At 44.2% G+C, this 26,002-nt stretch overlaps 1 long non-coding RNA gene across 1 annotated transcript; it reads left to right on the forward strand.

Moving 5' to 3' along the window:
- Positions 1-936: 936 nt before the first annotated feature.
- On the forward strand, positions 937-8,175 carry LOC130831957 (uncharacterized). Its single transcript, XR_009048151.1, has 3 exons — positions 937-1,194; positions 2,153-2,226; positions 7,882-8,175. It is a non-coding gene; the product is annotated as an uncharacterized LOC130831957 (long non-coding RNA).
- The last annotated feature ends 17,827 nt before the right edge of the window (positions 8,176-26,002 follow it).

Raw genomic sequence — 26,002 nt, forward strand, 5'->3', positions numbered from 1 at the left:
GCGGTGCGCCAGCCGCCGTGCACCGGGCAAGGCGCCCGGGTACCCAGAGCGCCCCGAGCCGCAGGCGGAGCAGGCTCGGGCGCCTCAGTACGGTGACTGCTGCAGTGTCCGCCACGCGGGGCTCCCGTCCTTTCCGGCGGCGGCGGCGGCAGGGACCCCCCCGGGGCGCCCGAGGCCCCGAAGCCCCGCGGAGCCCGGGCTCAGGCGACGCCCCCGCCGCAGCGCGGGCCGGCTGCGTGCGCCCCGCCGAGGCCGCTCCATGGCCGGCTCATCCCCGCGCCCGCGCCGCCGCGGCCGGCACCCGCTCTCCCCCGCGTCGTTTTCCGCAGCCGGTGAATCGCACGCACGAGCCTCGACACACTGCCAGAGCCCGGAGCGGCGGCACGGCGGGGTCCCCTTCCTCCCCGCCCGCCTCTGCGAAAGAAATCCACCGGCGGCCACCAGGAGGCCGGCTAAGCAGGCGGCTGGGAGGGCGCCGGGCGCGGATCTGGAGGGGCAGCGCGGCGGCGGCCACCACCCGCGGCCAGCCTGCTCACGCCGCTGCCATGTCCGCTCGCCGCGCGGCTCGGGCGGCCTGGGCCGCTGGCCGCCTGGGGCTCGGGGATCCCGCGGGGGCGAGGGCGGAGTTGGCGAGTTGGGCTGTCAGCGGCCGGGGGTTCCTGCCCCGCCCCCGCCGCAGCGCCGCGCGCCATTGGCCGCCGCCGCCGCCGCCGCCGCCGCCGCCCCGCCCCCGCCGCCGCCGCCCCGCCCCCGCCGCCGCCGCCCCGCCCCCGCCGCCGCGGGCTCCCGGTGCGCGCTGCGCCCGCGCCCAGACCCCGCCCGGCTCCTCCCTGGCCCCGCCTCGCTCGCCTCCTGCGGCTCGCTTCTTCCCTTTCTCCGCCCGCCACCACCTCCTCCTTCTCCTCGCCTCTTTCCAAACCCCGCCCCAAACAAGCCAATACATCTATCGAGGCGGGGCGCGCCTTCCTAGGCGAAGGGGTCGGTTCCTTGGAAGAGAGCCGCGGGCGCCCGGGCCCGGGGAGGCGGCCAGGTGTGAGCAGGAGGGTCATTACCACCTCCGTGCCGGGCGCCACGCTAAAGCAGCTTTCCTTGCATTCTCCCTGAATCCTCGCGCCAACCCTAAGGAAACCCATATAACTGATGATGTAACTGAGTCCGGGAAGGTTCAGGGTCTTACGCAAGGTCGCACAACAGGTAAGCAACAGGCCTGGGGTTGGAAGCCAGGCTGCAGAGTTTGGGCCACGAGCCGGGGAGTTCTCCCGTCTCCTCCTAAGAGAACCTCCAATCGTGCGCCATCCTCTCCGGCCGCGCACGCACCGTCCAGCCGCCTTCCTCCCAGACAGTCTGATCTTGATGAGCTCTGCTTCCCCCCGGAGGCCGGCGCCCGCGTAGACGCTGCTGTGCCTGGCGGCCGCAGTGGAGTAGGAGTCCCCGAAGCGGCTGCGGCACATGTGTGTCTGGGTTTGGAGATGGAGGGATCGCTCGGCCAGAAGCCACGCCAGCCTCTGGACTCGCGCTTTGGCTCATGTGCCGCCGTTTCCCGCAGCCTCTACGCTCCTGTTCCCCCGCCTTAACCCTCTGCTCCCTTCACGAGCCCTCGCGGAATAGCCGCCGGGGCCAGGCCGAGGCTCGCCCCGCGCCCCTGCGCACGTCTGGGTTCCAGCCATATCCTAGGCACCTATCATCCTGCCTGCCTGGGTCGTAGTAAGCGCTCAATAAATATTTGCTAAATAAATGAATGAATGAATGTTCACTGAATGCCCTTTTTGCCCCCACTTGGTACTGGGAGGGGGCGACTCAAGCTGAAAGGCATGGGACCTGGCCTCTAGCTCAAAGTCTCTGGAGAGGTCAGGCGTCCTGTCATGTTCATCTCTCGTCTTCAGCACTCAGCTCAATGTGACACAAGGTCAGCTTGAACACAAGAGTGAAAAGCGTGATACCTGAAAGCTTTTAAAACAACTTTTAACAACTGGCAGTGAGGTGGAGCGCATGGAGAGAACAGGATACCAAAGAAGCCTGTGTGTAACAGTACACACACGAGGCTGACCTCAGGGCCTTAGAAGGTAAACAGGGAGGACACTGAGTGCCTGGGTGGCTGACACAAAGGTGGTGTTGCCATCAATACTGACAGGACTCCCTCTTTTTTTCGTAGCAGCAGATTTATTGTAGCCAAAATATGGAAACAACTCAAATGTCCATCACCTGATGAATGGATAACAGAATGTGGTATGTTTTATACAATGAAATATTATTCAGTAGTTTAAAAAACGAAATACGAAATATGGATACATACCGCCACCTGAGTGAGCCTTGAAAACTGTGCTAGAAACAAAAACCCACAAGTTATATGATTCCATTTATATAAAATGTCCTGCAATTCTGCAGAGACAGAAAGTACTCTAGTGGACGCCTGGGGCTGGGGGGGGCTTGGCGGGAAACGGAGTGGTTCCTAATGAGAACAGGATTTCTTGGGGAGGGGTGGTAAAAATGCTCTAATGTTGACAGTGGAGATAGGCTTCTTTAGAGCAGAGGTTTTCTAAGAATCAAGGCAGGAATGCCCATGGGGGCAGGGGAGCAGGCAATGAGGCTAGGCAGGAGGTACTGTCTCAGTACCCAGAGGTCAGGTCACATGTCAAAGATGGCACCGCTCACAGGGGGCAGGGGTTGTGGAGCTTGGCGCCGGGGCTGGAAGCAGAGCTGGAGCACCTGGGGTTGACTCCTGGCTCTTAAGGAAATCACTTCACCACTCTGGGCGCGTTTCATCTGTAAAATGGGCGTACTAACGGTATATACCGCCAAGGATTTTAGTGGATTATGAGTTAGTTTTATAAAGTCGTTAGGAGATTTCTGGAACATAGGAAGCTCTACATGAATGTTAAATAAACATGGAGAGTGGGTCTGTTATCAACATCATTCCTTGATGTGAGAGACAGTTGTACAAGAGCGGCAACGTCGAGCCCATAAGAAGAGTTTTGTTTCTGTTCTTTTAAAGGGAACTCTATCTCTAGCTGCAGTGAGAATAAAAATAAACCTTCCATCTACATAATATGAAAATGATCACATTGGAGTCTCATAAGAAATGTGTAAAATAAACATGATCCCCATTTCACAGAAGATAAAACTGAATCCTGGCAGCAACTCAAGCTTATGGGCCTAAAACAGAACACTTCATTTTCCACCCACCTCCCAAACTATTGCAACCTCAATTATCCCCATCTCAACACATGGCACCCCCAGTCCACCAGTTGGCCAAAAACCTTGGAACCATTCAGGACTCCTCTCTCTCTTATACACTCTACGGCCAAGCATCAGCAGGTCCTGTCTGCCCTGCTTTCACAGTGTATCCAGAGTTTGACCACTTCTCGGCCGTGGTGGGGAGCCTGAGTCACCATCATCACTACCTGGACCACAGTATCTGCCTCCTTACTGCTCTCCCTACTTCCACCCTTGCACCTCACAGTAGCTCCCACTCAGCAGGCAGAGTGATCTTTTAAAAGGTAGGTCAGATCATGTCCCACCAGGCTTGACAGCTACCAGTGAATAAACTCCACGGGCCTCAAGATGGCCTGAAGAGCTCTACCTGACCTACCCACCCCACCCCTGCCTCGTATACCTCCTACCATGTTCCGCCCCACACCCTGCATCCCAGCACACTGGCCTCCTCACTATGCACTATACAGACTGACCTGTCCTTGCCCCAGGGCCTTTGAACTCTCTGTTTCCTCTGCCCACTGCCACCCTAACGCATCCACGTGGCCCACTCACTCACTTTACTCAGGCCTCTGCTCAGATGTCCCCTCCTCGGGTTGCCTTGCCTGACCATCCTATCTAAGATAACCTCTGTTACATTTCATCCCTTTGCCTGGCTTTCTTTTTTTTTCATTATAGCTCCTCTCACCGCCTCACATCATATTAGATACCTGTTTATCTGTTTATCATCCATTTGCCTCCATAGACTATATATAAACTCACTGAGATCAGAAGTTTGTGTGTCTTGTTCATTGCCGAACCCCCGGTGCCTAAAATTGTATCTGGCATCTGCTAGACAATATATATTTGTTGGACAAATGTTTATATGTTCTTCTAATAACCACGTACTATTATAAGGATTGTATGAGATAATATAAACTCCTTAGAACTGTGCCACGCACCACATGCAAAATGGTTTAGGCCCTGGACAAATAAGGTTGAGGATGGCTTGTTGATTGGGGACATGAATTATGATTGTGATACAGTGACTCAGGCCAAGGTAGGGGCCTGCAGGGATGATTTGGGAGCAGAGAAGAGCTTTGAAATCAAAATGGGAAGCCTTTGAAGACTTGCAGAGAGGGGAGTGGGCTGGACCCAAGCTTTGAAAGACTGTGCTGGAGTAAGCTAGAAGAAAGGGGTGGGGAGAGTCCGGACGGAGCGGGGCTGAAAACAAGCTAACTCAAGGTGGGAGGGTATGTGTGAAAGAGGCCAGGATGTGATGGGGAATGACTGAAAGACTCAAAGCAGACAGTGCACCATCAGATTGGCGTTTCAGAACCATCGCTCAGGTTCTATTGTGGAAGATGGGTTGCGCCCATGACAGACCCACAAGGAGACCACTGCGGTAACCCAAAAGTGAAGGACAGGACGAAGACTGAACAAAGGTGGCAGGCAGGGGACTGAGGATGCGGGCCCAGGTGCCTGTAATAAAACAGGCACTTTGTGCTACAGCAAGGGGATGAAACCTCCTGGGCCTCCTCGCTGACTGCACCTGGGAGGTAAGTGAGAAGGAATTGGGGCAATTTCCCAGCCTGGGGCTAACAGAGAAGCTGGGCAGACATTTGTTTCTCAGGAACTCGGCAGTTGTGCTTGATCAGCACTGAGCTGGGGAGGATTACACCTCGATTCTGAGCTTCTGATAACACAGACCTTTGAACCATAGCGCTTGTACACACGATACCCTCTGACACATCTGGTGGTTATTCCTCATGTTGTGCCCGTGAAACCCTCTTTAACCTGGATCCTGAATCCCAACACAGCCTGACATTTTGACATTTTAAAACAGTTCTGCAAATAGGCCTAGAATTTTCTTTCCCCCCAATCCACGGATTAGCTGCCAACCTCTACTATTTACATTTGGGTGAAGATTTCAGGCCCATTTTAATTTCAGATAATTGTCATGTGACTCCAAAAAGAACATCCTAAATCTTCTTTTAGAAATAAAAATAGAAAGGATTTATTTTTTATCCACAGCGCTAGCATGATGATGAAATGGAATTTTTTCTCATATTTAGTTTTAATGATAATTTTAAATATTTTTCGTGATAAAAGTCACTTATATTACAGAAATTTCAGAAAACAAGATGACTCCTACCTTAATCTCTCTATCCTTACATAGCTCCTGTAAATAATTTGGCTTATTTTCTTCCACAATTTTGGAAATATTTTAATGAAAAAGAGAAAGTCTTGCTATTTAGATTTGTTTAGTCCTTTGACACAAAGTAGAAACGGGCTTTGGTTATTTTTAGCTGAGTATCCGTAAATACCCAATATCCTTATAAATCTTAGTATTTGTGGAATGAAATCCTCTTGCTACTTGTAGAAACAGAGCTTTGCCAAAGTTGAAGAACTAGCATAGAATGACTGCTGCAGATTCTAGAGCAATCCTACTAAACAGTTCTAATACGCATCATGCTGAAATTTTGTTTTTATTAGAGTTTATTTTAAAATAACTATTCATCATTGTACTTTCAATTCTGGGCTTTTTGTTGTTGTTGTTGTTAATAGCTGCCATTTATTGGGTGCTTGCTATATATGAGGCATAAGCTAAGAATGTTGTATGCATTTACTCCTCAGAGCTTTTTCAGGGAAGTACAATTATCCCCATTATTCCAAATAAAGAAACTGCTACATAAAAAAGCAATTTGCCTGAGGGTGGTCATAAAGGCAAGCATTTGACTAAAATCACCTGATTCTAGAATCACAGCATGGAACCACTAAGCATGGGTGGGTATCTACCTTCGGTTAGATACCACAGCCTCTATCTTGCCCTGACATCCGCGCCCTTGGTCCTCCAGAGAAGACGGAGAAGGAAGCATGCTTGCCTTTCTCTTCTTGGTCTTTGTCCCCTTCCCCTAACAAAGAGCCACTGACCCCAGAGGCGTGCTTCACTAGAGCTGCCATCCAGGTCAGGAGAGAGGTGCCCCTCTGTGCTGCTGCTCCCGGGGATAGGGACAGAGACAGTACTGCCTGCCATCATCCGCGGGATGTCCTCAGTAGCCTCCTAAAAGGACTGACCCTCACACTCTCAACACCTCTGACCTGCAAGTAATCAGGGAGAACTTTGCAAAGCATGTCACTGACTTGTTTCAAACCCTCGGCTGCTTTCCTGCTGCCCTGGCAACACAATCTAAACCCCTCCACGTGGCCCAGGAGGCTCTCTGCTCTGTCCCTCCCCTCCGTGTCTGATAGCACTCACTCCCCGGCTCGTGTCCGTCACACTCGCCCCCTCTCGATTCTGCACTCTTGCCTGGTTCTCTGCTGCCTCAAGAGCTTTGCACTTTCGGTTCCCTCTGCCAGGAATGCAGCTCCTCGGGCCTCCATTCACCTGCTGGCTTGTTCTCAGCCTTTTGGGCTCAATTCACATGTGGCATCTTCCTCACCACAGTGATGGTAGACTCTTTCCAACCCTCTTATGGCTGCTTTCCGACACTGCCCTGCTTATTCCATGCAGCCACGTGCACAATCGTCTGGCGTTTGCTTCCTTGACCGCTGCCTGTCTCTCCTGGCTAGAATATAAGTGCTTTGGGGCCAGGGCTCTTGTTGGCCTCACTTATTGCTGTCTCTCCATGGCCTATAACAGTGCTTGGTACCTTACTGATACATAATAAATCTTTGTTGAATGAATAATCACACAGACAGTAAAATGTTCTAATATCACATAATAGCATGGAAAAATGATGATAGGATAATGCTATGTTTAAAAAGCCAAGACAACATTGCATATATAATATTGTTACAAGTATATTTGGGGGGTTTGGGGGCGGTTTATAATTTATTTATATATTTTATTTTTTGGCGGTGTTGGGTCTTTATTGCTGCATGCAGGCTTTCTCTAGTTGTGGCAATCAGGGGCTACTCTGTTGCAGTGCATGGGCTTCTCATTGCTGTGGCTTCTCTTGTTGCAGAGCACAGGCTCTAGGCATGCGGACCTCAGTAGTTGCAGCTTGTGGACTCTAGAGCACAGGCTCAGTAGCTGTGGTGCACGGGCTTAATTGCTCCACGGCATGTGGGATCTTCCTGGACCAGGGAATAGAACCCATGTCCCCTGCATTGGCAGGCGGATTCTTAACCACTGCACCACCAGGGAAGTCCTGTTTGTTTTTTAATTGGGATAAAACATACATAAAATTTTCCATTTTCATCATTTTAATGTACAACTCAATGGTATTAAGTGCATTCACATTGCTATACATTCAACTACATAAATTTTTAAGAAATAACTTATGGGGGCTTCCTAGGTGGTGCAGTGGTTGAGAATCCGCCTGCCAATGCAGGGGACACGGGTTCGAGCCCTGCTCCAGGAAGATCCCGCATGCCGTGGAGCAACTAAGCCCGCGCGCCGCAACAACTGAGCCTGCGCTTTAGAGCCCGTGACCCACAACTATTGAGCCCATGTGCTGCAACTGCTGAAGCCCACGTGCCTAGAGCCCATGCTCCTCTACAAGAGAAGCCACGGCAATGAGCAGCCCGCACACCAAAACGAAGAGTACCCCCCACTCACCGCAACTAAAAGAAAGCCCGCGCACAGCAAAAAAAGACCCAGCACAGCCAATAAATTAATTAATTAATTAATTTAAAAAAAAAGAAATAACTTATAAAATGAAAACTGCTTCTTTTGGGACTTCCTAGGTGGTTCAGTGGTTAAGAATCCGCCTGCCAATGCAGGGAACATGGGTTCAATCCCTGCCCTAGGAAGATACCACATGCTGCAGAGCGACTAAGCCCGTGAGCCACAACTATTGAGCCCATGTGCCACAACCACTGAAGCCCACGCTCCTAGAGCCTGTGCTCCACAACAAGAGAAGCCACTGCAATGAGAAGCCCATGCAACGCAATGAAGAGTAGCCCTCGCTCACTGCAGCTAGAGAAAGCCCGTGTGCAGCAAAGACCCAACGCAGCCAATAAATAATTCATTAAAAAAAAAATTGCTTCCTTCTACATTTCTGTATTTTCCTTTTTTTCTTACATTAAAAAAACAAAACACAAGGATGCAGATACAGAGAATGGACTGGAGAACTCGAGGTATGGGAGGGGGCGGGGGGTGAAGGGGAAACTGAGACGAAGCGAGAGAGTAGCACAGACATATATATACTACCAACTGTAAAACAGTCAGTGGGAAGTTGTTGTATAACAAAGGGAGTCCAACTCGAGGATGGAAGATGCCTTAGAGGACTGGGGCAGGGAGGGTGGTGGGACTCGAGGCGGGGGAGTCAAGGAAGGGAGGGAATACGGGGATATGTGTATAAAAACAGATGATTGAACCTGGTGTACCCCCCAAAAAAACAAAACAAAACAAAACATATAAACACTTAAATGAACTAACAGTTCTGGTCACATGCTCAGAAATTTCTTTCATCTCCAGGTCCAACTCTGAGTAAATGAACTCATTGAGGGAGGGAGCCTAAATGCGTCTAGCTAGCTACCAGTCCTCTGAAATGCCAGAAAGAGTAACTGACTCGACTAAGTGGTTTCACAACAGATTTCTTATCTGTATTACTCACCAAGCCAAGAGAAACTCAGATGCCCTTTAAAGTACCACCACCAAATCCATGGCTCTTGGAGAGTGGGAGTGGTTTAAAGTAAGGACGCAGGGGCTTGGGTATCACAAGGTTTCATGGAAAATACAGAACTCTTCTTCTTGATGTGTGAAAATCCTCAGGGCACTTGGCCTCTTCATGCCGGTGATATCTCTGGAATAACGCTCTTCTGTGTAGATTTCTGCTGCCTCCGTCAGTGTGTGAAGGCACAGGGGCAGATGGCATAATTGCTCCATAAATAAAGTGTGGAGGGTGCTTTTTTCGGACAGATCAATAAGTACATAGGGAAACTATTTAGCATCCCAAATCATTAACACACTGCTTACATACACAGATTAGCACACGAGAACAACTGGGGAGAGAATGACAGGGGCTTTGCAATTCAAATTTTAGGAACAGTTACTGGTTTAAAGAGTAAGCACATAAAACAATATATGCTCCATTTTAAAGAAGTCTCTCCTATTCGTTAATCAAGGCAACTCACAGAACACCAAAAATCTATCACTTGAACTATACATTTCTGGACAGAGATACCATAATGCAGACAGTGGCCCTGTAGTTACATGGTCCAGAGGGCTGAGAGACCCAGGGCTTGTTTCTTTTTTAAGATTTTTTTTTTTTGATGTGGACCACTTTTTTTTTGTCTTTATTGAATTTGTTACAATATTGCTTCATTTTTTTATGGGTGTGTTTGTTTGTTTGTTTGTTTGCCGCAAGGCATATGGGATTTTAGCTCCCCATAGCCTCCCAACCAGAGATCCAACCCACACCCCCTGCATTGGAAGGCAAAGCCTTAACCACTGGACCACCAGGGAAGTCCCCAAGACTTGATCTTAGGTAGAGGGAATCAGGGGCAAAGTGTGGCCTGGGACAATAATGGCAGAAAGGACATGGCATGCAACTCAAGCACAATGGGAGTAGAAGGAAACCACAGCCATTCATTCATTCACTCACCCACCCAGGGATGATAGTAAGATTATTTACTATCTGGTATATCATGGGCACAAACCAATCCAAACGAACACCAATACCCCTGGAGCAGGGTCTTGGAGGCCCCTACAAGATCAAACAACAACACAGTAGCTGCCGGGTCTTGGTCAGGCCTGGGAGACCTGGGGGGAGAGGTCAGGGTAGTCAGGTGACCGTTTCCACGAGCCGTACAGCCATGCTGGTATGTGATGCCAGCTGACCAGAGGCCCTACGTTCAATGTAGGGTCACTTCCTGCCTGCTCTGCATGGGTCCCCTAGGTGCTCACTGGGAGTACAGAACTGAAAGATGCCATCGTATCCCTCAGGCAGCTCATGGCTTGTGCATCAGACAGACAAGCAAACAGGCACTTGCAATGTAGTATGTGAGGAGCATAAAACTACAGTTTGTGACACACACACAAACCACGTGTGAGGAAGGCAGAGGCAGAGGAGGCGGGGGTGGGGGGGAGGCGTCAAGGTAGGGGAAAGGAATAGGAGATGCTCCTTGCCTCAATAAAATGAAATTTAGAACCTCTCTAGTAAGTAATGGAGGGACAGTCCACACAGGGGCAGGGAAGCGGCAGCCCTGATTCTTCTGGAAGTTTCTTTGCCTTTGGAGTCTCTCACCAGCTACTGCTACCACCACAATAACCCGGCTGTCCCCCCCACCCCCACCCCACCCCCACTGCTGGAACACCAGGCCACATACACACCTTTTGTTTTTCCTCTTCACACACGGCTAACACATGACTACAACATTTCAACAAAACTTTGCAGAGGGCTGGGAGCGCAATCCTCTCAGGTATAACATGAAACGTGAGACTGTGGCTTACAAATGAAAGCATATTTACCTTCAGCTCACAGAGTTTACCTGCCCTTCCCACTTCATGGTACACAGATCAAGAGTACCTGACAGCACACTGGGGTACACCGAGGAAGGCCTCATGCGGAGGGGGTGACCTGCTTGTGGGCCCTCGGGTCCCCCAGGGGAGGAGAGACCATCACTCAAGCAGAACTGTAACTCACTGGCAGCCGCTGGGCCCTCTGCCTTTGGGTCGGGAGGCTTGCGCCAACTAGAAGAACGTCGTCTAGCAGTGGAGTGGCACTTGTGATTGTGTAAGATCACAGTCAGCGAGATGACAGGAAGAGAAAGCAAGGGAGCCGCTGGCTACTGAAGAGCACAGAAAGGAGAAAAGCCTGGCTAAGAGAGTCCAGACCAAGAACACTGGAGAGAAGTCAAACCTGTTGATGAATGTCTGATGACAATTCCACCAGCTAAAAGCAAAAAGCTGCCCCACAAGGAATCACGCAGAACTAAAGGAAGTGCTGGTTATAGAAGGGAGACTGTCCCTCGCTAAAACACCCTCAGCTGGAACACCAACCCTCAGGCCAAGCTAAATGAATATTCAATTCCCTTTCATTTAATTCATGTCAATCCACTCAGATCTAATCAGATCGTACCCCAAGTTAAGGAACTCTATCAGGTATTGGCAAAGGAGAAATATGCAAAACAGGAAGGGCCTGATTAACCATGGGTCCCAACTGTGCTGTTCAGCAGAGACCACTTCTGCACCAGCCTTTCAGGTCTCTAGGAGCTGGTCACAGAGGCAATGACACCGCTGACATCCACACCATCCTCACTTGCTCTGGCATGTCCAAAGGCAGGAGCATTACACCAGACCCTCCCCAGCCTGGGAGGTGGAGAAGGGGTTGGTTTTTCCAAAACTAGATGATGCCCTCGGTTTCCCAGGCTCTTACTCAGGTTCTGCTTCTGGAACCTGTCCTCCCTTTCTGATAAGAGGAGGTTCTTATAGAGATAGACTCTTTTTTAATCCTGTTCTCCAAACGAAGTATATATTTATTATGAAAACAACACCTCATATTTAGGAATAATAAATAGTTATTTAGAAAGAACCTTCACCCAACGAATAAAGACTACATATCCTTTGTAAGCCCACCCAGAACATTTACACATTTGACTACTGGTTAGGCACAAAGAAAATCACAACAAATTCCAGAAGAATGCTGTCATACCAAAACACCAAATATGCTCTTTTACCACAATGCACTGAAAATAGAAAGCAACAGTAGACATGTATTCTCCCATCCCATAAATTTGACAATAAAAAATATTGTTTTAAATAATCTCTGGATTAAAAAAGAAACCATAATGAAAATGAAAAATATTTAGAAATGATAAATAATGAAAGCATGCATATAAAAACATGAGATACAGCTAAAATTATACTCCAGGGAAAATTGAAAGCTTAGATATACTTTTTTTTAGAAAGAGATTTGAAAATTAATGAATAAGCACTCAACTAAATGATCTAGAGAGAGAAAATAATCTAGAAAGAATCTAGAAGCAAAAATTAATATAAAACCCAAATAATAGCATCTAAAACCAAGAAAATAAAAATTATCAATAAAACCAAAAGATCACTATTTAAAATAACAAAATAAACTTCCAGAAAGACTGATTTGAAAAAGGAGAAAAAGCAAAACAAACAATATTAGGACAAAATATACTACAAATAAAACTGTGCCTACAATTTTAAAAACTTTCATGAAATGGTCAACTCTACAAAAAAATACAAATTACAAAAGTGACCAAGAAGAAGCAGAAAATCTGAATATACCAATAACTATCAAAATAATTAAATGGCTAGTCAAATCTCTCTTCTCAAAAAAGGCAACAGGTTTAGACATCTTGACAGGCACGTTTAACCCAAAGTTCAAGAGACAGATAATTCCTATTTTAGCCAAACAGTTCCAGAGAGCAAGAAAAGGGGAAAAGCTACCTAATTCATTTTATGATGTTAACATAAGTAAGAAAGAACAGTATTTTTTGAAAAAGAAACAAAAGTACAGGCCAATATCATGTATGAATATAAATGTAAGGTTTTATATAAATAAGTAGCAAACCTAACAGTGTATAAAAGTAATCATAATTAAGTACAGTTTATCCTTTAAAAATATGTATGACATTAGAAAATGTATCATATTACTATAAAATATAAAGATATAAAAAGGATAAGAACCAAAAGATAATCTCAATAAATACAGAAAAAGGTAAGCAATAAAATTCAATACTCATTAAAAAAAAACTTTAAAAAATAAGTAGTACTTAACTCGATAAAATATCTCCCCCCCCAAAAAATCCTATAATAATATCATACTTAATAGTACATTTAAAACAGATTCAGACTAAACTGTGTGTTAAGGCTTTGAAATTTTACAGACCACAGAGAAAGGAGATAAGCTTCTGTGAAAAGAATGAGCTTTTCTTGAGCTCTAATAAAGTTTATGAAATTGAAAAAAAATATATCATACTTAGTGTTAAAACTTTAAACAAATTCTTTTTAAGTTCAGGTACAAGTCAGGGTGCTCATTTTCGCCCCTACTTTGCAACATTGAACTGGAAGTCCTTGCCGATGAAAGGAGACAAGAAAAGGAGAGGCAAAAGAATTAGGACTTCCTAGGTGGTGCAGTGGGTAAGAACCTGCCTGCCAATGCAGGGGACACGGGTTCAATCCCTGCCCCAGGAAGATACCACATGCCATGGAGCAACTAAGCCCGTGCGCCACAACTATTGAGCCCATGTGCCGCAACTACTGAAGCCCATGCACCTGGAGCCCATGCTCTGCAGCAAGAGAGGCCACCTCAATGAGAAGCCTGCGCACCACAAGGAAGAGTAGCCCCCCCTCGCCGCAACTAGAGAAAGCCCGTGTGCAGCAACGAAGATCCAATACAGCCAAATAAATAAATAAATAAATAAATTTATAAAAAAAAAAAAGAAAAGGAGAGGCAAAAGAATCAGGGAAAAAGAGAGAATTCTCATAATTTGCAATTTGTCTTCATTGAGAATCCAAGAGACTCTTCAGACAACTATAGGAAAGAACAATAGGGTTTAGCAAGATTGCTGCAAAAAAAGATCAACATAAAAAAATTAGTATCCCTTTATACCTTCAATAACCAATTAGAAAAGGTAGTAGAAAAACTTCTCATTCACAATAGCATTAGAAATTATATTGAATCTACGGAAAATTAAGCAAATGCTATTCAGGACTTTATAGGGAAAATATTCAATATAAAAAGATATTTATAAAAGAAAAGCTGAATACAGTGACAAAAAGAAAGGCAATACTCTTTCTCCAAATGAATCTATAAGTTCAATACATGGCAGTTTTGAAAAAGAAGAGTAAGGATAGGGAAAGAGCAATTTCGATAATCTATTGACTTATAACAAACCTCCCCAACACTTAGTGGCTTAGAGCAACTACTGTGACCACAGCCTGGGATGGGCTCAGTGGGGCAGTTCTGCTGCCCTTGTAGGTGGTCACTCGGATGGCTACATTCAGCTGGAGGCTCAGCTCAGGGCTGGGCTCAGCTCAGGGCTGGACTCAGCTGGCTTGCTAAGACAGCTAGGTTTCTCACTTTCTCCACGGAGTCTCAGGGCTTCTCCCTCTCTGCACGTTATCTCCCTGTGGGGTCTCTCCAGCAGGTAGCCAGACTATTTACATGGAGCTTGGCGCTCCCAAGAGCACAAGACAAAAGCTTACAGGCCTAAGGTTTAGGCCAGGAATTGGCATAGTATTACCTTCATCTCATCCTAAGATCAAACCAAGTCAGAAGGCCAATCTATCAATAGATTTAAGCATTGGGAACCACACAGGTCTGAATACAGGTAGTGCAGTTCATTGGCTACCACAAATGACCTATCATGCATCAAGATTAGTAAAGTTAAAAAGTGTAGTGCTGGTGTAGGACCAGATAAATAAATCAATGGATTAGAGCAGAGAGCTCAGAAACAAATGTCTACTTATGTGGAAACCTGATATATGATAGAAGTGTCATTATAGATCAGAAAGGCTTTTACAAGTTAGTAGGGATGGGACAAATGACTTTTTACACTTATGGTGGGTTTCAACCACCACACATTCTTTGATCCTCCTCCCTGTAAGATGTGGAGTATAGAATCCCCTCCCATTGAGTGTGGGCTTGACTTGGTGAATAGAAGTGGGCTCACTTCTGATGAATAGAATAAAGTAGAAGTGACAGCGTGTGCCTTTAGAAATTATGTCATAAAAGGCACTGCAGCTTCCTGCTTGCTCACACTTTCTCCCTCTCTCTTGAATACATCCTGCACTCGGGAGGAGGCTGGCTTCTGTGTCATGGGGACTCTTAGGCAGCCTTGTGGAGAGGTCTCCATGGGAGGAACTGAGGCCTCCTGCCAAGAGCCATGTGGCTGAACCATCCTGGAAGCACAGCCTTCAGGTGCCTGCACCTCACTTGCAACCTCAGAAGAGAAGCTGAACAAGAACCACCAGCTAAACTGCTTCCAGATGGCTGACCCTCAGAAATGGTGAGGTAATGAATGTGTGTGGTTCTAAGCTGAGAAGTTTTTCAGTAATTGGCCATAGAGCAATAGGTAACTGACAAAATCTCCCTCCCCCTCAAAAAAAGAAATAAAATTGGATCCCTCTTTGCACAAAACTTTAGATCTTTTTAGAAGGTAGTATGGGATGATATCTATGATTATAGAAAGGTTTCTTAAATCAGACACAGACACGCAGACACATGCCATGAAGGAAAAGACAGCATAACCAAGGTTAAAAGATAAGTGACAGTCAGGGAGAAGATATTTGCAACCTCTAGTATCCAGAACATGTAGAGAACCCCATCAAATAAGTAAGAAAAATAGATAAAAGTAATAAATAGGTAATTCATGGAAGAAACAACCTGAATGAGCTTTAAGCCTTCTCACTAGTAAACAGAACACTGCAAATTAAACCAGGCTGAGATTCTATTTCTCATCCATCAGACTGACAAAAACGAACAAATCCAAAATTATCAAGCGTTGACCAGGATGTGGTAAATGGGAATTCTCATCCATTGCTGGTGGATTATAAATTACTACAGCCATTGTGGATGCAATTTGGCAGCTTGTAGTAAAACTAAATATACACATACACTGTGATCTGACAAGTCCACATCTAGCAGTTGTAGACTTTCCAGAGAGAATCCCTAGCAATACTGCACAAGACTCATACAAGTGTAGTCACTGCTGAACTGATTGTGGTAGATAAATATTTGAAGCAACCTAAATGTTTATTAATAGAATGAATAAATAAAAGATAGCATGTGTACACCAGAGTAAAGGAATAAACTGCAATTATAGATATATATTGTAAGAATGGATGAATATGTATCAAGTAATACCATATATATATGTATATAAATATTTAAGGTGGTCCTCAGGTCCCATTTTCCCTTAGATTAATGGAATTTCCTCTTGTTTTGGGAGCCACATATTTTAATTTCAAACATTCTTTGAAAGCACCCAGAATTGCTAACCAAATTCTGGGTCCTTTATGAAATGAGACCTGCATTCATGGAAGTCACTGGATGTGCAAGGAACCAAGGGCAACATCTGTGTAAGTTACCGGGACGTGCCCCTGCTGGGTTTGTGGACCCGTGACCACTGAGCACCTAGACTTAAGGCAAGGACCTGTCCCAGTGGTGGCATTACCATGTTACTCAAGAGTCTCAGAGGTTGAAGCGCCAGTTTCATTTTTAATTAGTTGGCCGTTCACCTGCTCAGGATTTCTTCCTTCTAGGGATAACTCTCATTTTCAGTCACTTTCCACTTGCAAAGGACTCTGCTTGGGCTGAGTGCCACCCAGCAGGTGACCTGCCTCTTGCCTACACTGCAGAGACACAGATGAGGCACATTTTTGTCTAATGTTGTAAACAGAATCAGTAGTAGCCACTGAAGCCCCTTAGGACCTGTCCAACACTGGGGAGAAGACACTCACCAGAATGGAGACAAGTAAGCAGCCAGTCGGAAATCCAGGTATTTATCTAGAGCTCCCAGTAAAGGTATGAGGGCAGGACTTTTATGGCAACATCTGAGGGGGCAACTGGAAAGCCCAGCTTTGGAAACAGAGGCTCAGGCAGAGCCTGGGGGATGGAAGGATGCGGTAGGAGGTTTCTAACGCAAGGTATACCGTGGAAAAGTGGGCAGCGGGTTGACAAGACTTGAACAACCTGCTGCTATGGCCTCTGATTCTCAGATCAGCTTCCCTACTCAAAGTTCTCTACATAGAGCAGCAGACAGCCGCCCTATCACGCCAGAGAGAGTAGACAAGAGTAGACAAGACAAAGAAGCCCTGCAGCCATTCTCCACCTCTACGGTTGGTTGCTGTTGACTAGGCTGGACAGAGTCTCCTTCTCTGAAAAGTGAGAGGATTCGTAAATGACTAAGGTCCCACCCAGTCTGCATAAACTAGTGTCCATTGTCTTGTACTCATTCATTCCATGAACCTGTTGATACCTGTCAGGTACTGCGATGGGTGGTTCTAGAGGTATTTGTGCCACAGGGGAAAAGAGAAGAGAAACTGAAAAATAACTGGTCCAATAGATTTTTTTTTAATGTCCACACAAATAAGGAGACTGTGGTGTAACGACAGACCGGTCCAAGTCTCCATCTAGAAGGCAGAGGCTGCCTTTACTTTTCTTCCCTGTGACTCTCATTAAGTATAGCAAAGTCTTTATAATACCTGTGGGTAGGTTTTGTGGTTAAAGCAGAACACTCCTTGAAAACTGGTTCCAAAACTCAGTAACCACATTTTTCTCTGAGAACAATGGAAGCACTTACTACTATATCCATTGCATGAAGACCTAATACCCAAATATGCTCGTACTGGACACTGTGTCAATCCCATTAACATTCATAAGATGCTAAAGACACAGGGCCTTTGAAAGGAAAACTTGGGTGGTTCATTTTAATCCTTCAAGAACTCAAGTTCACACAACATTGTAAATCAACCATACTTCAATAAAATAAATTTTTAAAAAAGAATTCTAATAGTTACTCTAAGCAGGAGCATGTCGCAAATTGAAATACACAGAAAACATTTTTATCATTTGAAGGCTTGGAAATTTTCTATTCATATGTTTGTTTGAGATCCCAAGTCAAGATTGTATCAAAATTCGGAAAGCCATATTGCACTAGAAAAGAGTTGAGCTCTCTAAAGGTGAATCCTTTTTGTTTTTTTCTTTTTAGCTAACAGAGATGTGAATCTTTTTAACAAATTATAAGAAAACTGCAGTTTATCTGTAAAGAGAGCTATGAGAATCTTTATCTACTCTACAATTGGAAGACCAGCTGGTTATTTTTGTTCTAATCTCAACTGTTATACTGGTGTCCATTCTGGGTATTCCAAATGACTCAAGTATACAATTACGTACTTTATAATGGAGGCTACCTTCTAATTAGGTGAAGCAATGGGAATAAGATTTGGGGGAAAAGAATATATTTTCTCAGATTTAGATTGCTCTCCTAAAATATTAAAATTTATGAGGCTTATAATGCATTTTTTGCTTTAAAAATTTTGTTTATTAAAAAGTTCATTAATCAAAAGTGGGTAGTGAATTATCTCAAGGTGCTCACATCTGTGTCACACCTGCCAGGTCAATGAGTAGAACATTACCAGCACCCCAGAAAGGCGCCCCTAACCCCCTATTGCTATCCCCTCCCTGCTCCCCAAAGTTAACCACTGTTCTCACCTCTAACAACAAAGATGAGTTTTGAAATGGAGTAACAGAGCATTTTTTTTGTATGACTTCCTTTATTCGACATAATGTCTTGGAGAGTCACCTAGGTTGTTATGTAAAGCTGTGGTTCCTTCATTTGATTGCTATGTAATATTCCATTATATGACTATACAACAGTGTATTCGCTCATGCTACTAGTCATGGATATTTGGGTTTGCTTACAATTTGGGGTTGTTAGAAATTGTGCCGGTATGAACATTCTGGTACATGTCTTTGAATGCATATCTCTGCAGGGATTTCTGTTGGGTATACACCCAAGAATGAAATTGCTGGGTCATAGGTGATATGAATGTTCAATTTTAAGAAATAATGCCAAACAGTTTTACAAAGTGGTTGTGAAGTTTCATTTATTCTTGGCAGTCACTCTTTTTCTATTTCGAGCAACAGAAAGTAGAGTGAGTAGGATAGTTAATGTCTTACAGGTTTCTTGGAACAAAATATCTTTTTATAAAGATTATTTGAATGAGTCAAGTTTAAAGTAATTAAGGGTTCAGAGATTAAGTTTATTTCTACACTACAAATATTTTTTTTAAAAGAAGTGAAGAAGTGTAGACGTGCCTAGGGCAAAAATACATTTGGGATTTCCTTGTCAAAATATCTGAAAAGGGATTCCAGCTGCTCAGCTCAAATCATCCACAGCAGGGCTGGCCAGCTTCTGACCTGATATTAACCTGGGGTTTTCAATAAAATAAACAAAACAGAGAGGAGCTAGGATCCCCAATATAAAAGCAATATCACGCCCATGACGTTAAGCAAATAAACAAACATTTTCAACATGGCCATAGCTCCACCAAGAAGTGGGGCAGGGTTGAAGATTTTTTTAAAGTTTCTGAGGTTGGAAATTTCCTCCTCCCTGATATGGAAGACAGGCAGAAACAAACAATTGCAGCTGGAAACAGAAGTTTTTCAGAGGACACTACAATGCCCATTGGGCGGTCCCCTACCAATGTGATTATTCAGTGTAGAGCTGTCTCTCTACTGGGTAAACAGTTTGTAATTCACTCGCTGGCAGGACTGTGAGAGAATGGGCTCAACAGTGCACTCCACCCCCCGGGTTGCTTAACCAATTTTTTGCCAAAATCAACCAGGTCCCAGTGTAAGAAGTTAACATTTTTGTGTGTCCAAGATCATAAAGGCTAAATATGAGACTGTTACGAAAATTGTCCAGATATCCCACATTAAAAATTGTTTGTTTGCGCTTAAAACGGATAAATTACGAAAAAATTGCAAATATTCACACAATGGAATACTATGTAGCAATGAGAATGAACACACTACAGTTACAAAGAATAATACAGGCAAGTCTCACAGACATTATGCAGAGTGGAAGAAGTCAGACAAAAGTTCAAAAATGGGCACATCTAACTCATGGCAACAGAAGGGAGAATAACATGCGATGGTGGGAGCTGACTGCAAGGAGGACTGAGGCAGGATTTGGATGCACTGCTGGTGTTCTATTTCTTGATCTGACTTTTGGATTACATGGGTGTGTTTGTTTAGTAAAAGTTTAACAGGGTGTGTACTTATAATGTGTGCATTTTCATGTTTTTTGTATTTAAGAAGTTTTTAAAAATAAGGTTGTTGTTGAGAGAAAAGGTAGGCTGATCTTCATTGTGATTTTTTTTTTAACAGTCCAGCAGCTTAGGGTGATAAATAGCCCACTCTCTGCTCAGTAGCACAAAGCCTTCCTAAATCTTTAGCGATATATATATTTTTTTAATTCTGTAATTTGTAATTTTTATTTTTTTAATATTTAGTGGTAATAATTACCATTTTATGGAAACAGCTACGTTTTAAATTTTGTGTACGATCTTGTACATACTTTATCTCCAGGCCTTCAAACAAACATTCAAAATAGGTAACGTTGCTGCCAGAGCACAGATAAGGAAACAAAGTTCAGAGACATTTAACCAGGTCACACAGCTAGTTGTCCCTGGAGCCAGATCAGAATGCTGCCACCTTCCTTATTATCCAGCCGTTCAGGAAGGCCCCAGGCTCACCACTGCTGCAGGGCAGAGGAAGTGGGGCCTGGGGCAAAATTAGGATGCACTGTGGATAGAGTCTTGCTCACCTGTGAGCTCATGAAGTGGCCACATCAGTGTCCAAGATAAAAGGCAAATTCAACTCAGGGTCACTTTAGGGATTAAACCCTGATGAGTCACAACTTTCTAGCCAGGTGCTGTGATCACAGCTCGGACCATCCACTCCTCTTCTTCAAATCAAGCACACACATCTCCTCCTCCATGAAGCCTTCCCAGATACACGAGGCCACAGGCTCTCACTTTTTTATCTTAGGGAATCCCTTCCACATACATCACAATAAGTTGCCAGTCAGTGCTCTCCCCTTTCCTCAAACAAGGAAACCAAGGCTTAGAGAGGCTAAGTAGTTTGCTCAAGGTCAAAACACTAGTAAGAGGTCAAGCTGGGCTTCAAAGTCAGGTTCAAATTCTCCTAACTCCTCCCCTCCCCCTCTCACCCAAACACCTCCTCTGCTACCCCATCACTCCCTGTGGCATTACATCTTTGGATTTATCATACGCTCCTGTAACCAATGACTTCTTTTCATGTCTCCCTGACTAGACGGTGAAGAGAACTTGCAGAGGTTTTTTGATTGTATATCCCCAGTCCTTAGCAAAGTGCCTGATAAATAGAAATGAATCAACGCATACTAATCCTTCATCCCTCTTAGCTGGATGTGAAATAACTGGCAGTGATCGAGAGGCAGGGAAGATCAAAGGGGTCAAAGCACAGAAGCCAGTTTCAAACCCCAACTCATCTGCTTACTAGTTATGTGACTGTGGGTAGAACATACAGTTTCTCTCAGTTTCCACATTTGTTAAAAAAATGTAAAAATCATCCCTGTTTCATAAGGTTGTTCTCTTAGTCACTTCAAGCTACTATACCATGGACTGGGTGGCTTAAACAAGAAACATTCATTTCTCACTGTTCTGGAGGCTGGAAGTCAAAGATCAAGGTGCCGGCAGATTTGGAACCTGGTGAGGCTTGCAAATGGCCAGCCACCTTCTCACTGCATCCTAACTTGGCGAAGAGAGAGGAAGCGCTGGGGTCTCTTCTTATAAGTGCACTAATCCCACCATGGCAGCTCCACCCTCATGACCTCATCTAAACCTAATTACCCCCTGGTGGTCCCATTGCCTAATAACATCACATTGGGAATTAGGGCTTCAACATGTGATTTGGGTGGACACAAATATTCACTCTATAATAGCTGTTATGAGAATTGAAATATGTTAAGCGCTTTGAGCAATACCTGGTACAGAGTAAAAGTAGACATATCTAGTACAAGCTGAAATTAGCCAAGTTACCTAGGCAGCTTACAAACAAAACCACCATGGGAATACAAGGCAAAGTGTTGTCACCTATTCTTGGATATGCGCTAGATGCCAGGTACTGTGATCTACATGTCCAGTCACCTCCTCGATACTGTGTGGCAGGGATATTATCTCTGTTTTACAGGTGACAAAGCAAAAGCTTAGAGAGGTAAGAACACTCACCCCAAGACACCCACCCAATCAGCATGCAGTGGGGATGTGAACTCAGGTGTGCCTGCCTTTGCAGTCCGCGCTCTTAAACAGTGGGCTGTAGTAAGGCTGACTCGGAGCAACTGGGGATGGCTTCAAGGGTGAGATAAGATGTGAGCTGAACCTGGAAAATTAAGTCAGATTTTAAAAAGCGGAAATGTCTGTAGCCCTCATTTTGGCATTTAATGATGTTCAGCATCGTGTTTTGGCTAATTACTTTGGTGGGGTCAAACCAGCCACTCAGCACTATGAACGTTTGTTGTGGCGGCTGTCCTGTGCAGTATAGGCTGTTTAGCAGGACCCTTGACCTCTACCTAGTACATCCAGTAACACTCCCCTCTCTCCCAGTTATGACAAGCAAAAATGTCTCCAGATTTTTCTCCCTATACACGAAAAATCCTCTGTAGTTGAGAATCACTGGTCTGTGTGTATATATGGTCTCCATAACACAGCTGTCAGAAACACGAAGCCAGGAACATATCATGCCTCTTTGCATTCTCCAAACTAATCTCCCAATTCTGGAAACAGCAGTTGCTCCCCAAAATACTCATTGAAATTAATGAAGCTGTAATAATAGTTACCTTACCTCTTTTAAAGCAACTCCTATTTGTCCTTCAGATCTCACCTCAAATGTCTCCTTTCCCCACATCTAGACTTGTTGTCAGGGCTTTTTTTAATCTGTATTCTCTAATTAGATCCTCCGGCTCCCTCACATGGGAGTAGAATACTGGGCTATAGGCCAAATATTTTCATTAAGGAAACTAAGGCTCAGCGAGCTGATGTGGCATGTTCAAGATCACACAGTCAATGAGTGACAGACAAAAACACCAGTCACGTGACAGTGGGCTGGTCCCCTAGAGGGACAGAGCAGTGACTGCTGAGCAGAGCATCAAGGGGGCTGGCCTTTGGGGCAGAGCACCCGTCACAGAAGAAAACTGGAAATTAAGGAGGAAAGTTGGTCAGAAGCCAGAGGCCAATATGGTGGGAGTAGAAGCCCACATGGGGTTGGGTACCCCCCAAAACACCCTTGACACCAGACTACAGCACCTAACTAACCCAGGTTACGCTCCATGGTTAAGCCAACTGGTGAATCTGAGGATGCTTATAAATGTCTGGCCTTGGTCCAGGTTTGAGGGATACTGAACTGTAGGTGGAGAAAGGAGGAGTCTGGATGAGACAGTTTATCCATTGCGTGTGCCCAAGAGTGTTGGATTCCTAGTGTGCTGAATTCACTGTCCTCTCCTGGGGAGACGTCAGTCATTCATTTAGTTAGTAATGTCGGTAACTGCTGTTGTGCTGGGTCCTGTGATAGGCGCAGAAGATGCAAAAGTAAGCACAACAGAGGTGGTCCCTAGCTCTCAACCCTAATCTAATTATTACACAAATTAATGTTTAATTACAAACTGCAACAGGTGTTAGGAAGGAAAGATGCCATGAGAACATACAGTAGAAGGACATCACCCAGTCTGAGGGCTGGGGAACAGTTCCCTGAGAAGGTGATGATTGAGCTGAGATCTGAAAAATGAATAGAAGGTAATTATGTTCATGTGTGTGGAGACGATAGATGGCTCCAGGCTGAAGAAACATCAGGGCAGAGTCTCTGAGGCAGAACCATGGAGGGATGAGGCTGAAGAATACAAGGCACAGAACATACAGTTGAGCCCTATGGGGAAAAAAGTTAAAGTGATTAGAATCAAAGAAAATAAGGCTAATGCTCTATTTAGTCTTCTCGATGGTGAAAGGTTCCCTTCCCAAGAGGACACATAAAACATGCTACATCACTAAGATAGGTAGCCTGGCTTTGCAGGCAGGGCTTCCCTTAGTGATGGGATCTTGGTGGAGTTGTTAGTCCAGAATTTGATCTGAGAATGTCCAGCAATTCAGTTTTTTCAGTTATCCAGTCAATCAGATTCTGGGGATTGACTCACATTGACCAAAGCCATGGAAAACAGATGTGTAAATTAAAACACCTATATATAATTTTGTCATAAGAAATGCAACTGCCTAGCAAATTGAAATATTCATGTCTATTGGTCAATGCACACTCCCTTTCCTATAAAGCGGTCTATGGGGGAAGGAAAATACCCATCAGATTAAGGGGTGAGGTGGAATTGGAACAAAGCCTACTGGTCAAATAATTCAGCTGACCATTGGCTGCACCATTCTCCACTAGAGATGAGCATATATTCTGAGCCCCAAGTCAGAATGCAGAGCTTAACAAAGAACGCTAACCCTCTAACTTAATTTATGAGTATCATTATCTATTTAACTGTCTCTATTGGACTTTACTAATTAAATAATAATATTATTAAATAATGATATGTTATGATTAAATAATTGTATAATGTTATATTAGTATATAATATAATTTTAGTCATATAATTAGTTATGTTATTATGTAATGATACAATTAATAATACTTTTATATTGAATAAACCACCATTATTAGAAAGAATTAAAAAACATGAAAAGAAATACAACCAATATTAATTCAATATTTATATCATTTTTATAAAACACTTATCTATCCATTTTCCACTAACTTTCTACTAATACTTTTTTTCTCAATTATTATTTTTCTCTTAATTAAAAAAAATCTCTGAAAAAGTCTTTGCATAACTTAATTTAAGAAATATTTACAGTTTCATTCATTATTGAAGATGTTTTCAATCTAATACTATTCATCAGACATGGAAGCCACGATAATTCAGTGGCAATGAGCAATTCTAACCCCAGATATGGTTTCTGAAAACCATTTCTCAGTAAAAGAAACCAGGGCTCCTTAGAGAAATAACTGATTCAAGATGTGGGATAGGAATTGTTCAAGATAAGGCTGAAATGTTGTTATATCTGAAATCAAAGCCATTATCAAAGACTTCTGGCAAAAGTATATTAAAACTGACTTGAAGGGCCTCTCCGTGACCATCGTTGGGTCAATTTGAACACCAAAGAAGGTAATAATCACAATAGGTTGAAATACATCAAGTATATAAAAATCTAATAGCTTATACAATGATAATTTTAAAACAAATTAGTATCTCCTTTGAAGGTTGTTAGGGCACCAACTCCCTGACATGCTGTTAAACAAAAGGATCTCATTTTGCCTTTTCTGTATAAGTTGTATTTCAGGCTAACCTAGTTGTTGATATGGGAAATTGCTTCTTTATAGAAAGATCCCAGCTAATAAGAGTGAAATGAATGACAGAATTAGAAAATCATCACTTTCAAATCCCTATTGAATTAATGGATCTAGGCCACAGACATCAATGGTTGTTAAAACAATTAGGGGAAAGGTCCGTGGGGATCTGTATTATGAATAGGTCAGGCTGACAATTTCTAGAACCAGCAGTCAACTTAGAATCATGAAAGATGGAAACACAAGGCATCATATTTTTTCCTGAGGCAATGTAATAGGAATACACACTGAACTACCTTTAGAGGATTCTAGCTAAAATGAAGCTGAACTTAAGACTGTAGGTTTCACTACCTGTTTACAAGAAACACAGGGATAGAAGAATATGTTAAATGACACCAAGAGAAGACAATTAGTAAAGTCTGGAATGTGAGAATTTCTACAGGACAAATGACTTAGTTTCTTTGACAAGTGAATGGCAGAAAAAAAGGCTGATAGTAGGGGAGCATAAGAAACTTTAGAAGTATATTATATGAGTCATCTCAGGCTGCCATAACAAAATACCATAGATTGGGTAGCTTAGGTAACAGAAATTTATTTTCTCACAGTTCTGAAGGCTAGAAGTCTGAGATCAGGGTTCTCATGAGAACACATTTCCTAGTTTGCAGATGGCTGCCTTTTTGCTATGTATTCATATGGCCTCTCCTCACTGTGTGCACATGGAGAGAAGGAGAAACCTCTTTTCCTGTTCTTATAAGGCCACCAATCCTATTGGATTAGGACCCCCACACTTAGGACCTCACTTAACCTTAATTACTCTAAGAAGTCTTATTTCCAAATACAGCCACAGTAGGGGTTAGGGCTTCACATGTGAATTTGGAGGGCAGACATTCAGCCCATAGCACATATCTACCATATGCCATGTGTGGACCTTGTTTGAGTCCTGCCTG

Source organism: Hippopotamus amphibius, chromosome 11, assembly GCF_030028045.1.
Source record: "Hippopotamus amphibius kiboko isolate mHipAmp2 chromosome 11, mHipAmp2.hap2, whole genome shotgun sequence".
NCBI classification, from domain to species: Eukaryota; Metazoa; Chordata; class Mammalia; order Artiodactyla; family Hippopotamidae; genus Hippopotamus; species Hippopotamus amphibius.